Below are 13,936 nucleotides of genomic sequence, written 5' to 3'. Positions count from 1 at the left end.
TAGTCTTGAGCAAGAGCAAAACATTTTGTTTGTGATAGTATCTGCATACAAAGAGGTCCAATAGAAGAATTCAAAACCATTTCCTTTTACAGATCCTTTCAAATTCACATTGACATTATAAACCTTGTAAGTGGAGCACAGAGTTATTTAAAAGTATACCTTCAAGGGGCTTGGTTTTGGAAGCACGGCTTTGTTTTTCCAACAATCTTGTTGAATTGATTTTTTCCAGTCTATTTGTATTAGCTGGGTAGAGGATTCACAGAAATGCAATTGTGTATTGTAATTTGACTTTGATCACAGTAATTTTCTTTCTTGAGTCTCCCAAGCAGTCTTCTAGAAACTACAGCAGTAATGGTATGCAGCAGTGGATATTGAACTGCTTGCAAGCCACTCAGGCACCTCATAAAAAACATTATTAAAAGGCAAATGCCCTTTGTGCTCATAACTCCTAAAGCACACAAGCTGAAGTGCTTTAATACTTCTAATGCATTTTAATATATTGAGATGTGCTCTCTTGGAGTTGGTGTCGTGGCTTTCCAGCTGACAGCTTGTGCTCTCCTGCCAGTCACCATGGTCTGGTTTGACTCTGGCTCTCCCTCCAGTTGCAGAAGTCAGGAGTCTGAGTGTGGTTTGCAGGGAAGCTCAGTGACTGGCAGGTGGCACATCCAACCTTTCTGGAATAATCTCATCTTCTACAGAAGGAACCTTTTCAGAGCATCCTGAACCATTTCCTTTCTACTAATGAGTGTTCTCCCAAACCATAGAGGCTCTGGAGATGCCCAGTCCTGCAAAGGTGCTTTGGCTCACCTGCTAATGTGAATTGGCTCCCAAGGTGAGAGTTCTGGAGACCTACAAAGGCCACAGAGGGCAAGAGCATTTTCTGTGCCCATGTGCTTTGTGTGCTTTACCAGGTAGAATAACAAAGGAACCATTTTAAAGATAATCCTGATGTTCACGGAAAAAGTGGCATAGTGCTTTATTTTCTGGCTGCATTAAACAGCAATCTTCCCATCTCCTGAGGTCATCCCTTGCCCAGCAATATCCAATAATGTTATGTTCAGACCTAATGTCCAGACATACGAATTTTCTCCTTTACCTGATGAATTGGGACCACATCTGAGGATGTGCTTTCTCTCAAAATCAAGACAACTTGTGCAGGTGACCTGGAACTTTCCCCAGAAAGAGAAGAGCAATGAGACTTGCTGTAGAGCTCAACAGCTTAATAAGCATTGCTAATATTTACAGTGTGCTGGGGAATTCTTCTATAATTTATTATTTTCTGTAAATGCTTGTTTTTTATTATTTTTCTATCTTGCCTAGTTCTTTTTTAAACTAAGCATTAACTTTATACTGTCTACAGGGTGCAGATTTTGTAGCCTTAAGAAGTATTTCTGCAAAATGCAGTCAAGAAGGATGCAAGATATGTTGGAACATCTAAAACCTTCATACAGACAACAGGCACCATTCTAGTCAGTATCAAATTGTCAACATAGGATTTATTTTTTCAGTTGGCCTCAAGAGCTTTATCTCAAACAACAATTTCTCTATTGGCTCACAACTTCCCCTAAAATGGAAATTACTTTCCCTTCTGGTGTATTTTGATCTATTAGGGAATCCTCTTTAACAGTGTATAAAACAGTGTATAAACTGTACTGCCTTCATTTCCTTCTCTCCACTGCTCCCTTCCCCTTTCTCTACTTCCAGCTCGGAATGGAGATATTTGATTTGGATGACTGGTCTAGATAGCGAGAGCTCCTCCCAAAAAGACCACTTAAAAGTTACTTTGAGAGGTGTAGTTTATGCCTCCACCATAACCAAAAGAAGTTAGTAGGCAGAGGTCTGACATTCAGTTTTAAGTATACAAGTTGTTTCATGGTCCATGTCTTTGGACATGGTATGTACTTACAGTAAGGTAACTTCAGAGTGCAAAACATGCTTTTAATGCCATTACTGACAGAAAATCCATACTTGAGGCAATGTACACACACTTTTCCCTGCCCCAGACACAGTGCAAAACAATTCCATGCTGATTTCCATTAACCATCCATTTTCTCCAAGGTGTCAGAAGACAGCCAACACTGAATCTTGTCTCACTCGTTCTACAACCAGGTCCCATAAACTGGGGTGCTACAGGCCCACACTACTCAAAAATATCTGGCTTAACAAGCATTTGGTAGACATGTGACTGCCTTTGAGAAATACCTGAGGAGAGTCAAAAGTGCTCTATTTTGAACAAACCCAATTGGTCTATTTACTTCATGGAAGGCAGAGTGGGAATTTGAGAGGCACTTGAGTGCCATGTTGTGGTGTCCCATTGAACTAGGCAAGCTGTGAGTACCAGCATACCCAGGGAGACTTACAGACAGACTGCAAAGGCGCAGGGTGCATTACTGATTTGTTTGTCTAAGTTCCAGTGCTTGAGAGAAAAGATTTTACAGCATATTATGAGAGGGCACTTCAGAGAAACTAGGTTGATGTGCAACTGATGTGGTTGTCACTTATTAATATTAGATTAGACACCTTGGCAAAGCAAAGATTTCAGGTGAGTAGTTTTATCACTGTGCTGTCTTTTGTGCATTAAAATTTCATTAGAGTTTCTGTCTTAGCACAATGAGATTTGCCACTAATAACTCTTTGACACAAAGAAACTTATTCATTTGAGAAACACAACACTATAAAACCTCATCAGAGATTGGAGATGCATGGATTCCATGAGTGGATTGGAACTGGTACTGTAGTAGAGTCTTCTTGGGTCTCATGCTCCCAGTATTGTGAGGATTATTCAAATGGAGTGTGCCATCTAAAAATGTGTCAAGCTTGCTGTGTGCCTGCGTGTGCTTCTGACAGGGATAAGAAGGAATCCAAATTTAAATTGATTCTCTGAATGAAGCATGGAAGTGTTTATGGTATTCTCCTTTCAAAAAGATGAACAAAACACTGAAAGGCCCTTACTTTACCAGGGTTATGTACAAAGCTGTCCTCAGGAGTGGTGACATTGGATTCCATGCTAAGGATGACGGAAAATGCCACTCTGCTTTTCAGCTCTTTTAGAGGGAATCTGCTACTGCCTTCCATGAGCAAACTGCTGTGACCTTGCAGTTCTTAAGAAAAGGGTTTAAATAAAAATGTCCCCTTGATTTCTAAAAGTTTTGCATGTTGCATTAAACAAAGATGACTGAGCAGCAAAAGACATTTCTTGTATTTCAATTGGCTTATCAGCAGGAGAGACAGTTTCAAAATGAGCATTGAAATTACCATACTTAATATACCTTAAATTTTTTCTCTGGACTTACTAGTAATATAGCAGTAACTCCAGCACTCCCATAACACATCAGATTAAACAGTGATTATACACTCCCTATCCCTGCAGCATGGCAAAGTCATTTTTCTAAGAGGGCTCTCCATCCTTTCCAGATGTGACATCAGCTCCTGATTTTCTCTCTGACTATGGGAGCTGGAAATGAAAATGTGTAGAAATCATTCTTCTATTTAAAACTAGAAAATGTCCATCAAAAAAACCAATACCATCTCAGAATGTAGATGGTTTTTGATTGTGGAGGTATTTTTTAGGAAACAAATAAGCATCTCTCTTTTGTCATGTGTCTTCAAATTCCCAGAATTTCAAAGCAATCTGTTTCCTCACGCAGACAACCCCTTATTCCCACTTCTAGTGTGCAGGTTTGTGGCATATTTGAATAACGTTTTGTCTCTTGTTCTATTTTGCTAGTTTACAATGAAAGCAAAAAATGCCTTTCAAGAAAAACTTCCTTTCCTTTGTTATCAGTAACCTCTAAGAAACTGGCATAATCAAACACTTCACTTTTCAGTGCTGTTATCCCTGTTCCTTAGGAACTAGCAAAAAGTTTGACTTGTGAAGGAAATGTTTGGAGACTTTTCCAGATGTAATTTCCATGCTATTTTGACTGATCATGTTCTTGTTAAGCAGGTCTTCACTCTTCTTTCTTGCTTGCTACTGCCTGCAACATAACATAATAGGAGTGGAGAAACGTGTGACTTACCTGCAAGTTTTTCTGTATTTCAGGGCTGTGGTGTGGGGATGGGGGGGTGGATGTGGCTGTGTGTGTATTACATGTGTGCAGAAACAGAACCAGATCCCCATTGCATCCTTCAGTGATTTCAGGTGGTTCTTTCCACCAACACAGTGGAGCACAGCACTTACATGCACTGAACTCAACTATCTTGAAGTTCTTTCCTAACCTAATCTATTCTATGATCCTAAAGATTCTCCTTTAAGGCTAATCATGCAGCTGTAGTGTTAATGCACAGGTTTGGAGTAATATTTGTCACTGAAATTTTTCGCTTTTGTTCCATATCCCATTTTAGATCTCTGCAACTACCTGAAAGGACACTGTAGAAAGTTGGGGGGCAGTCTATTCTCCCTAGTATCAAGCAATAGAACAAGAAAAGGGCTTCAGGTTGTGCCAGGGGAAAATTAGTTTGGATACTTGGAAAGATTTCTTCTTTCTTCTTAGAAAAGGTGCTCAAGCATTGGAACAGGCTGCCTAGGGAAGGGGGTTAATCACCATGCCTAGATGTATTTAAAAGAGATGTAGATGTGAAATGCAAGGGCATGATTTAGTGATGGAATTGGCAGTGTTAGGCTGGACTCGATCTTTTCCAACGTAAACGATTCTGTGATTTCATGAACAAATTGTCTTTTGGGCAGCACCTAGAAAATCTTGGACAAGTTCCACATGGCTATTAAGAAACAATTCTGAGCACAAAAGAAATAATTCTGCACTTTCCATCAGGTAACATTGCTATGCCTTGCTGTGCTTAAAAATAAACAAATGGAAAGGTTCTGAGAAATACCTTCCCTGTAAAACTTGGTGTTTGGGGATGGGCTTTGAGTCAGAGCCTTCTGAGGTCTGATTGAAAAGGAGGAAGATTGGGTTCTTAGTTGTCAAAAATGAATAGTAATCCTGACATATTTGGTGATGTACGAACACTGGAGGGATTTATATAGTCAACTTTAGAGACCTAAATTAGGAATTGAGTCCTTCTGTGCAAGTCAGTGAAACTTAAGCCCAAGTATAGAGCTGTGTGGAGTGTTTTGCTCTATTGGCTATAAATTGAGCATTGGAAGGGTGACTTTCTATCTTACATACCTACAGTGAGGTGCATGAATAGATGGCATGAATAATCCCTAACATGAATACCAGTATGCAAGAATGCAGTCATGAGATTTAATCCAATTATCTCTGTGACAATTATGTCCCATTTTTCTTCCCAGAACTGATGTCAAGGTGTGGGCTTTCTTCAGACCTCCTTCTGTACACATGGTAAGAGGCTAACAGGGCATGTGCCCTCCATCCTCCCTGCTATTAGAAAGAATCATGGAATATTCTAAGTTGGAAGGGACTCTCAAGGATCACCAAAGTCCAGCTCTTAAGTGAATGGCCTCATACAGCGATCAAACCCACAAAATTGGCGTTGTTAGCACCAAACTCTTACCAGCTGCACTAATCTCAGTATTAATGATGTTGTATATAATAAAAGGTGTAATATTCCAAATAACAGTAATTTCCTCAGGTGGAAAAGGTCACAGATTAAAATTGCTTTGGTCAAAGACCAGCAAATGTAAATAGTCACTACCCAGCTGTAAGACAAGGCAGGTAGCTGAAGATACATGCCTAGTCTGCATTTCACTTGGCTGACTGGAAAAGTTACCAAGATTAGAATTTTGTTGTTCTTTTTGCTGTTTCTTTCAAATGCCACATGGCTGCTCTAGCATATGAGCCCAGACCATACTACATTTTTGTCTTACAGCCCTCAAAGTGCTGTTGTTGCCCCTACAAACCTTTATAATCATCATACAGCCCTACTGGTACCAGCAGAGCTGTGACAGTGGAGTAACTTGGCTGCACAGTGTGTCAGCAGAGGGTTAGAGAAATTATATTGCAGGTGAAAGTGGAGAGTAAAAAACTACTGGCAAAAAAAGTCAAAACAACCAGCTGAAAGGAAATGCTTTCATTTTAGTCACACAGCTGTCTAGTCAGGAAAAACATTTGTATGCAAAAATCTGAAGGAATGACAGCTTCTTTTGAAAGAATAGAAATGGTAAATGTGGACTTCCTGTGCAGAAATCTGCAGGTGGGTAAGTGGAATCAAGTTTAGGCAGTGTGTGTCTGTTGAAATGAGAAAACAATGCCTTTGACAAAGATAGGACATATAAGGTCCATTCATCACTTTTAATCCTTTCAGAAATGACTTATTAGCCAGGAAAAGCAAGCAGAAGAACTGATTCCATCTTAGTTTAAAATTGCATGATCTAGGGCGAATTTGGGGAGAAAAGATTGTCACTGAGATGTTACACTGATATTTCTTATTTCCTTTCTGGGGGTGTACAGCGGCCCAAACCTTAGAGATGGCATTCAGAAACACTCCCAGATGACTTAGTACGGAAGTCTGGTGCCTGCTTGTGATTTTAAACATACACATGCACTGCAAGGGAAAAGCAATTGGACACTGTATTGCATATTTATAGGCCTGTTGTAGTTAAATTTTCCCCTGCTTTAGATGCAAGAGGATTTATGAACTGAAGCCTATTAAGTTCCTAAAAGCTGGATAAGGAAATACTCAATATCTTTGTAGAAGAATCACCACATCTACTGAAAATACTTCATAACTCAAAAAAAAAAAACCAACCCAAACTAAAAAAGGATATGTCTGGCTTCAGAGTGTTAAAGTGATTGAGATGCAGATTACATGAGGGCATATCATCTTTGTTGCTAAATTCTCAGGTCCCAGGTGGTCCACTGGAATGTGAAAAAACCCAACATGACCATATCCTACACTGGAACTACTGACAAGCAGAGAGAGTGTGTCTGTTGTTTTGCATTTGCAGAGGAAGATACAGTTTCTATCCCTAGGCACTCTGAAAATTCCACACTGAGTTCCTATGTATGATGAGCACACAAACTGTCCCCTTCCAGAACAATTTAGTGCAGCATTTAGGTACTTTGAGGAAAGAAAATACTTTTTTTTCATGAGTTCTCCTTGCCTGTGTGAACGTCAGGTCTGCACTTGGGTTTAAGCTGCAGAGTGATTTTTGCTGCCTGAAAGGGATCTGAAGACCACTGTTCAAAGAAAATAGAGAGAAAACCACTGGTTTAAGGATGTCTGCCTAGTGGGTTGTGATTGCATTAATTACAAATCATGAATCATGGACATCTTGTTCCTGCATTTGTACGATTAAAGTAGGCTATATAAATAAAAGTCATTACAGGGTTTTTAAGGGAATGATCATGCTTGCTTCCAGTAGCAAATTACCATTATATTGCCACTAATGGGAGGGACACTGCATTTTACTCATTCTACTACTATAGTTACTGCACATCAGTGCCATTTTTTTTTTTTTGTGCTACTGCTGCTGTTTCCTACTGCAGTGAGCTCCAGTGGGTAGAGTCAAAGCAACTAAGCAAACACAAATACTGTGTCCATCCCTGGACTTTCCAGTGATCCCCTAAGAAAATATCTAATTATCTAAAACTACATGAGCATTAAAAAAATATAGCATAACAGGCTTCCATCTGAGGGCTGGTTAAAAACACTTAGGGTTTGGTTTGGAATTGAATTCTAAGGCAGAAGTTGTTGTCAGCAAACCTACAGCTCATTTCTGCATTCTCCAAATGTCCCATCTCTACAATAGCTCCCAGCCAGGTTTTTGGGGTATCTCATTCTGGCCTAAAACTCTCTGGTTTCTGCATCAAGATTTGATCCATTGCTGTTTCTTTGTCTTTCCACATATACTTGCTTGACTCCAACCTTTTGGGCACATACAAGAAAGGCAAAGGTGATCCAACTGCCCTAGATCCCAGGATTACTGCCAAGTCTCCAAGGCTACCTTTTTTCCTTATAGTCCCAATCTTGTGGTGTCATAACTTTACCTTTTCAAGGAGGTGAATATTGCACCAAAAGAAGTTTCTTTTGCTTTAGACCTCACAGGGAAGTAGTGTAACTCTATGGATTGTTGGAGCACTAGTCCCAAATTCAGTGTGCCTACACTACACTGGACCAGAACAAAGTATTTTCAGGATACCAAGTTTCCTGTCAGACCTCATTCTTCATGATTTCACCTCTAAAATGTAAAATCTACTCATTTTCTGTGAGCATTTTCCTTTGGCTGGCTGACCAAACACTGCAAAATAGAGGCCCTGACACCCCTTTCACATAAAGCTTCCTTCTGTCTTTCAGTTTTGATGTTGAAGTTCATTTCTGGTTTCCTTTCCTACCTTCTGAGGATATTCCACTTTTTACCCCATCTACTTCAGGACTGGTTGGGGAGAAAATGCATTTTAAGAGGGATGCATGTATTGGATATTTTCCTCGGGAAAACAGAAACTATGTTTTGACTAACCATTTATGCAGCGATAAATGAATACATGCAGAAATACTCATGGCTCTTTACATAAGAAATATTAGAGTATAGTAAAAGATGATTCATAATATCAAGCTGGAATTGCACAGCACCAGTGTCCAAGTTGCATATTACAAACTAGGGAACTATGATTCATCTTCAAATCTGAGTAAAAGTTCAAAGGAGAATTCAAGTCTCTCCTAGATGTTATTGAATCAGAAGGAATTGCAATGGGTAGCAAATCTGTTTTGCCTCGTGCTGCCACAGGGCATTGCAGGCTGTGATCGCATTTATCTTATCCTGCATTATGTTTCAGTTTGTGGGGGCACGCTAATACATACCTCGCTTAAAGTCCCATGTTGCTTTCCTGTTACTGAATTCATCTTCTTGGCAGAATCAGCATGGAAAAATGATTGCTGCTTTTCCAGGCAGCTAATGCAGCCATGAAACAATTTTTTTTTTATTCACATAGTTTCATGGGATGCATTGAATAAGCAATATTAATAGTGCTGTGTTTACTCCCAGAGACCATTTTTGCTCTTGGTAAATTGAAGCACATTTATTCTGTAAATGCAAAATGAAAGTTGTACTAAATGCTATCGTTTTCACAGCCTACAGAGGAAAGGTGGATGTAATCTATTTCTTTCCCTATGTATCAAGCCATGTGTGCAGTTAGGTGATTTGCAAAATTCTTAGACTTCCAGACAGGTTTTTGGGAATCAAGCTGCTTGCAAAAGTGGGGAATTTGGATGCCATTGGGTATTCTGTAAAATTTAAGTGTCTGTGCCTGAGGAAATATTAACAAATTACATTCTTTCTTCCCAATCTTGACAAACCTCTTTCAGCAGTGATGGGAGCATGCAGTGCAGAACACAGATGATCCATTAGCAGAGACAGTTTCCTTACATTAATTGCGCTTTCAAGAGGTTTTAGATCATAATGAATATAAGAAATACACATGTCCTTCTCTCAATTTCAGCAATGAATTCTGCAGTATGATTGTAACTTCCTCTAAGTTTTCTTTTCTTCAGGTAGGATGATGAAATTTCTCACCTTTCTTCAGCCTTCATATTTTTCCTACAAATAGCAGACAATTAGTGTGGAAAGAGGAGTAAGACAGATTTCTGGGAATTAGTTCAGTTTTGTGCATTAAGTTTCTGTGTCTTAGGTGGACAATCATGTAAATCATATTGGTAGGTTCCAGCCAAGACCCAGCTGGCAAGAAAGGCAAGTTTTCTCGTATAACTGGGAACTCTTTGGACTTTTTGGCTGCCAACAGTCCACCTCCATTAAGGCGACTTGCTGATTTAGCTGCTAATTGCCTCTGTGCAATTAACTTCCAACGCTCATAATCACTGTGATATCTAAGGTACTTGTAAAACTGATGAATTTGTATGTATGATTTCTCTAAAGTGCAGAAATATTCCAAGTATCATTTTCCTGATGAAAAGCTGGAACAGAGACCATTATCTGTTAATAATGTTCTACATGTTAATTTTGGTAATGGTGTTATTATATTAAGCTTTTCTACAGATCATGGAGTAACAAGTCATCTTCCTTCCTTCAAGTCATATAGAACAATGAAGAAAATTATTGAAGGAAGGCACAGTACATTAAAGCAGTCAGTACCCAGTAGCCTACTGGTTTTGGTGGAGGGGAAAAAAAGAAGAAAAGAAGAACAAAATTTGTTCATGTTTAGCTCTTGTGGCTGCACAGTTAGATACACTCATTTAGTGCATTTAAATGGAAAATTAGTCTCTGCCTTCAGTCATCTAATCCAAAGTTGCCCTAGAAGTCGGTGATTGAGCCCAGCTGGTTTTAGTCTCACTGTCATGCTCTCTCTGGGCAGAAGCAGCACAGGAATAAAGCAGCACTCTTTGCTTTAGCAGGGTCCATTTCCACCTATACGCTTGTGTTGCCCTCTCATAGCAGGTTCTCAGTGTATTGGCTTTTTACCAAACACTGAACAAAATGAGTGCAGCTGGTGAGGACCAAGGCCTTCAACTTTCTGGGAGCAACCGAGGAAGGTAATGATACAAATATCTTTATATCACTTTTTAAATTACCTCCTTGCCTTTTTAATGTAATTCTCAAGTCATCCCTTAGGATTTGGTATTTATACCATAATATGGACTGTACAGCTGCATACGCTTACAGAAAATCTTTTGTTTTCCTCTTTATATGTAAGCTACCATAAAAGTTATGTGATGATCTTTCTATTGTCTCTCTTCATTACAGCCACAGCAATACATATGTGAGCACATATTTCCAAACAAGACTGTCAGACTGTAGCTTAAAATTTGGCATGAAGTGAAGTGCCTACATGTAGTTGTACCCCTAACAATGGACAAAATGTAACACTGTTCCTAAATTACTGATTTCTGTTAAATGGTGGAATAGAAGCACACTGAGCTAAAGGTCATGACATTTCAAGTTCCAAATTTCTGGATGGTAATGTTGGAGAAAAAGATTTAAATAAGCTACCTACTTCTCGTCAATAAAAGGAACTTAAATACATTCCTCTGTCAGTGGTAGTTAAAGTTGAATGGAAAATAATGAGAAGAAAAATTCTTTCATTTCATTCGTTCTCTTCAATTTATTTCTTTTCATTCAAATATAGACTTTTTCAATGTATTGCTTGATTGGTTTTGCTATTGGTCAAATAATAGCAGTTCTTGCTGTTACAAAGTACTAGCTCTTTGGCCCATAAATTATATTTCTTATCCACTACTACTCAAATAGTTTGATATGTGCCTCATGTCCACTGCTTTTACATTTTGAGAGTAAACTTAAGAAGGCCTTCATTTGGTAGAGCTGGGTAAATTGACCTATACAGATAGAAATGTGTGGACAAACCATGTTTCCTGAAAACAACAATATTTCACTTCAATACTTCCAGCTTTATACAGCTTCTGTGAACTCATCCCAGTCTTTGATCTTGAACCACTTGGTGATTTCAGTTGGAGGCAAACATCTTAAATACACTAAGACACTGAAGTTATGTGAAATGGCATTGGGTAGGGGAAGATGTAAGAGATTTCCTGCCAGGAGAGATAGCTATGCCATGAGCATAACTTGTGCTAAGCTCAGAAGAAAAGTGTTTGGGGAAAAGTGCTTAGAAATACCCTCCTCACAGGGTAATCTTCAGAGCTTGCTCTTTCTGAGAAACTAAATTACCTTGGAGATAGAAATCTGTAGGAAACCTAGCTTTAGTTTCCGTCTGCACAGACAAACTTGTTTCTAAGAACAACATTTTTACAGAAGAGGAATATGCCCAAAGGCAAACTGAAACCTGAACACAAGCCAAATATGGCAATATTCCTCTTCATTAAATTAGCTGATGCTGAGTGATTAGTGCTATTGTTCAGCTCAGCTGTTAACTCTTAGCTGATTTCCTAGCGCTTAATTCCCAGATAATTTCAAAGAGATTTATGCATGAACTGAGAGTTAGACATAGACTTAAATGTGGTACTGACACAAGCATTGTATAAGTGTATATTTAATGTAAAATATTGTGAATCCAGGCTTCAGCAACATCCTTAAGCATTCTGAAGTTGAAGGGATTACTCACATTCCTACAGATCCCCACAGCCCTGAGCACCATGTTGAATTATGATGTAGTAAAGGATCAGTAAGAATATTCTCTAGATTTGTGGAGTGGGTTGAACCACTGAATTCTGTCAGTGTTGAAAGAAGCCTCAATCAGTTAGTTATTTCTCATCTGCATCTGGCTTGGCAACCAGTCAAAAAGAACAACAGCACTCACTTCTTATTCATGTATTATGCACAATTTTGCTTTGAATACCTTGTTTATTCTAACACAAAGGCTGAATTTTAATTTCATTTTTGGTACTACATCAGTGGCTAAATGTGAGAATTGAGGGTACCTCACAGTTATTGAGCCACAGATCAATAGACAAAAAGTTTTTAAATGGCTTTGAAATGTCTGCATTGATAAAACTATATCCATTATTCTTCTTTCTGCTACTGGGCAGAAATAATAAATATTTTAAGGACCTCAAAATAGATGAAAGTAGTAATATTGACTAAGCAGAAACTGTTTGCCAGGAGATTAGGCCTTAGTTGGAAGGATTTAAATATGCTTGGCATGTCAAAGCAATGTGACAAGTCGGTGTTTTCATAATGTTCTGCGTCTACCTCATAACTTGTTGTGAAAGGATGATGGCTGTTGCCAGCTTGCTTTGTTCTTAATAATATTTTTAAAGATAAGAAAGTGAAATGGCTCCATTTCAGGAATTAAGTCATTTCCTTGTGCCAAAATACTGACAAGCAGTCTTGGTGCGGGAAGATAAATTAGAGTTCTGACTCCTGCATCACAAAAAAGAAATCGACATTGCTTGAAAGGAGCCTTGCTGTTAGAGCTGAAGTTACTTCTTTTAACGTTGCAGATGTGAATGTCAAGTGAGTTTTCTATGTGAATTTTTGTAATATGAAATGGAACAGACTGTTAAACTCAGACAATTTTAAAAGTCAAGGATAATTTTAGGGAAGGGGAAGTCAGAAGAATCAGCAAGTGGAACACACAAATCTCAGTCAAATTATAGCATCAGCTGTAGAGCACTATTTGCTGCCCACATCTAATGGTGTATTTGCTTTGTTGTCATTGTCACTGTTACTGATTCTTTCAGCTCCCTCAAAACTGCACTTGCAATGCCTTCCTCTCCCTTCATGCTGACAGTACTTAAACCCCTAGTGAATAGTTCTTCATGGACCTCCATTCTAATACAAAAAGTCCTCTTTCCTATGGGTACAAAATGGAAAAATTCCCACTCGGACACTTTTCCAGCACAGAAACAGCAGTAGACTCCTCCCAGTACACCTGACAGTAAGTATGAAATGGATGATGTCCGTCTGGGGCTTCCTCTGCTCTTCTTTCTTTGCCTGTACTTCTGCTTGGCTGCCTGAGTACATTCCATTCATCTGGGATGGGGAGCTCTTTGAGCAATGTTTATTTTGAAACTCCTGTGGACACTGCAATGCTTGATCTGTGATTGATGCTTCCAAGCTGCGGGGTGAGGCTGTATTGACCTGCCTTACCTTATGGATAATACTGCTGCCTCATGAAGGAAGTGGCAATAAAGGTCACAACTGAGATAAGAAGTAAAACTATTTATTACAGATGACTCAGGCAAATAAGAAAACCAGCTGTCAGCACTTCAGAAAAGAAGTCACTGCAAACCTTCACCTCCTCACCTTACAAGGATTCTTCCATCACCTGTTACAGGCCTGCCTCTTTGCATCAATTTGCACACCCTGGTCTGTTTCAGCTAAGAGTGGTTCTTCAAACTGAACATGCTCCTGAGCAGACATGGCTGAGACCATGGAGTTCATTTATATACAAAAATGCATGTTGGAAATTGGGCAGCGTAGTGCTTTGTTTTTCCAGTTTAAACACAGGTACAACCGACAGCAAAGGAGAAAGCAGTATTGTTGGAAAATCATACATTAAATGGTTCTTTAGTGAAAAAGTGCTATAATTCCTACCATAGCTTAGGGGAAGAAAAAAAACAATAGAAGCATATAAATATATCCTAT

The 13,936-nt window shown here is 39.0% G+C and overlaps 1 protein-coding gene across 1 annotated transcript in view; it reads right to left on the bottom strand.

The window, feature by feature from the left end:
- The window catches only part of NPSR1 (neuropeptide S receptor 1), a 92,438-nt gene that overhangs the window by 28,988 nt on the left and 49,514 nt on the right, over positions 1–13,936 (bottom strand). The window lies entirely within an intron of this gene.

The sequence above is a fragment of the Melozone crissalis genome, unplaced genomic scaffold, assembly GCF_028551555.1.
Source record: "Melozone crissalis strain CALT ecotype California unplaced genomic scaffold, PUWL_Pcris_2 ptg000016l_1, whole genome shotgun sequence".
In the NCBI taxonomy this organism is placed as follows: Eukaryota; Metazoa; Chordata; class Aves; order Passeriformes; family Passerellidae; genus Melozone; species Melozone crissalis.
Note: the sequence above shows the minus strand (reverse complement) of the source record. Positions and strands in the feature narration are given on the sequence as shown.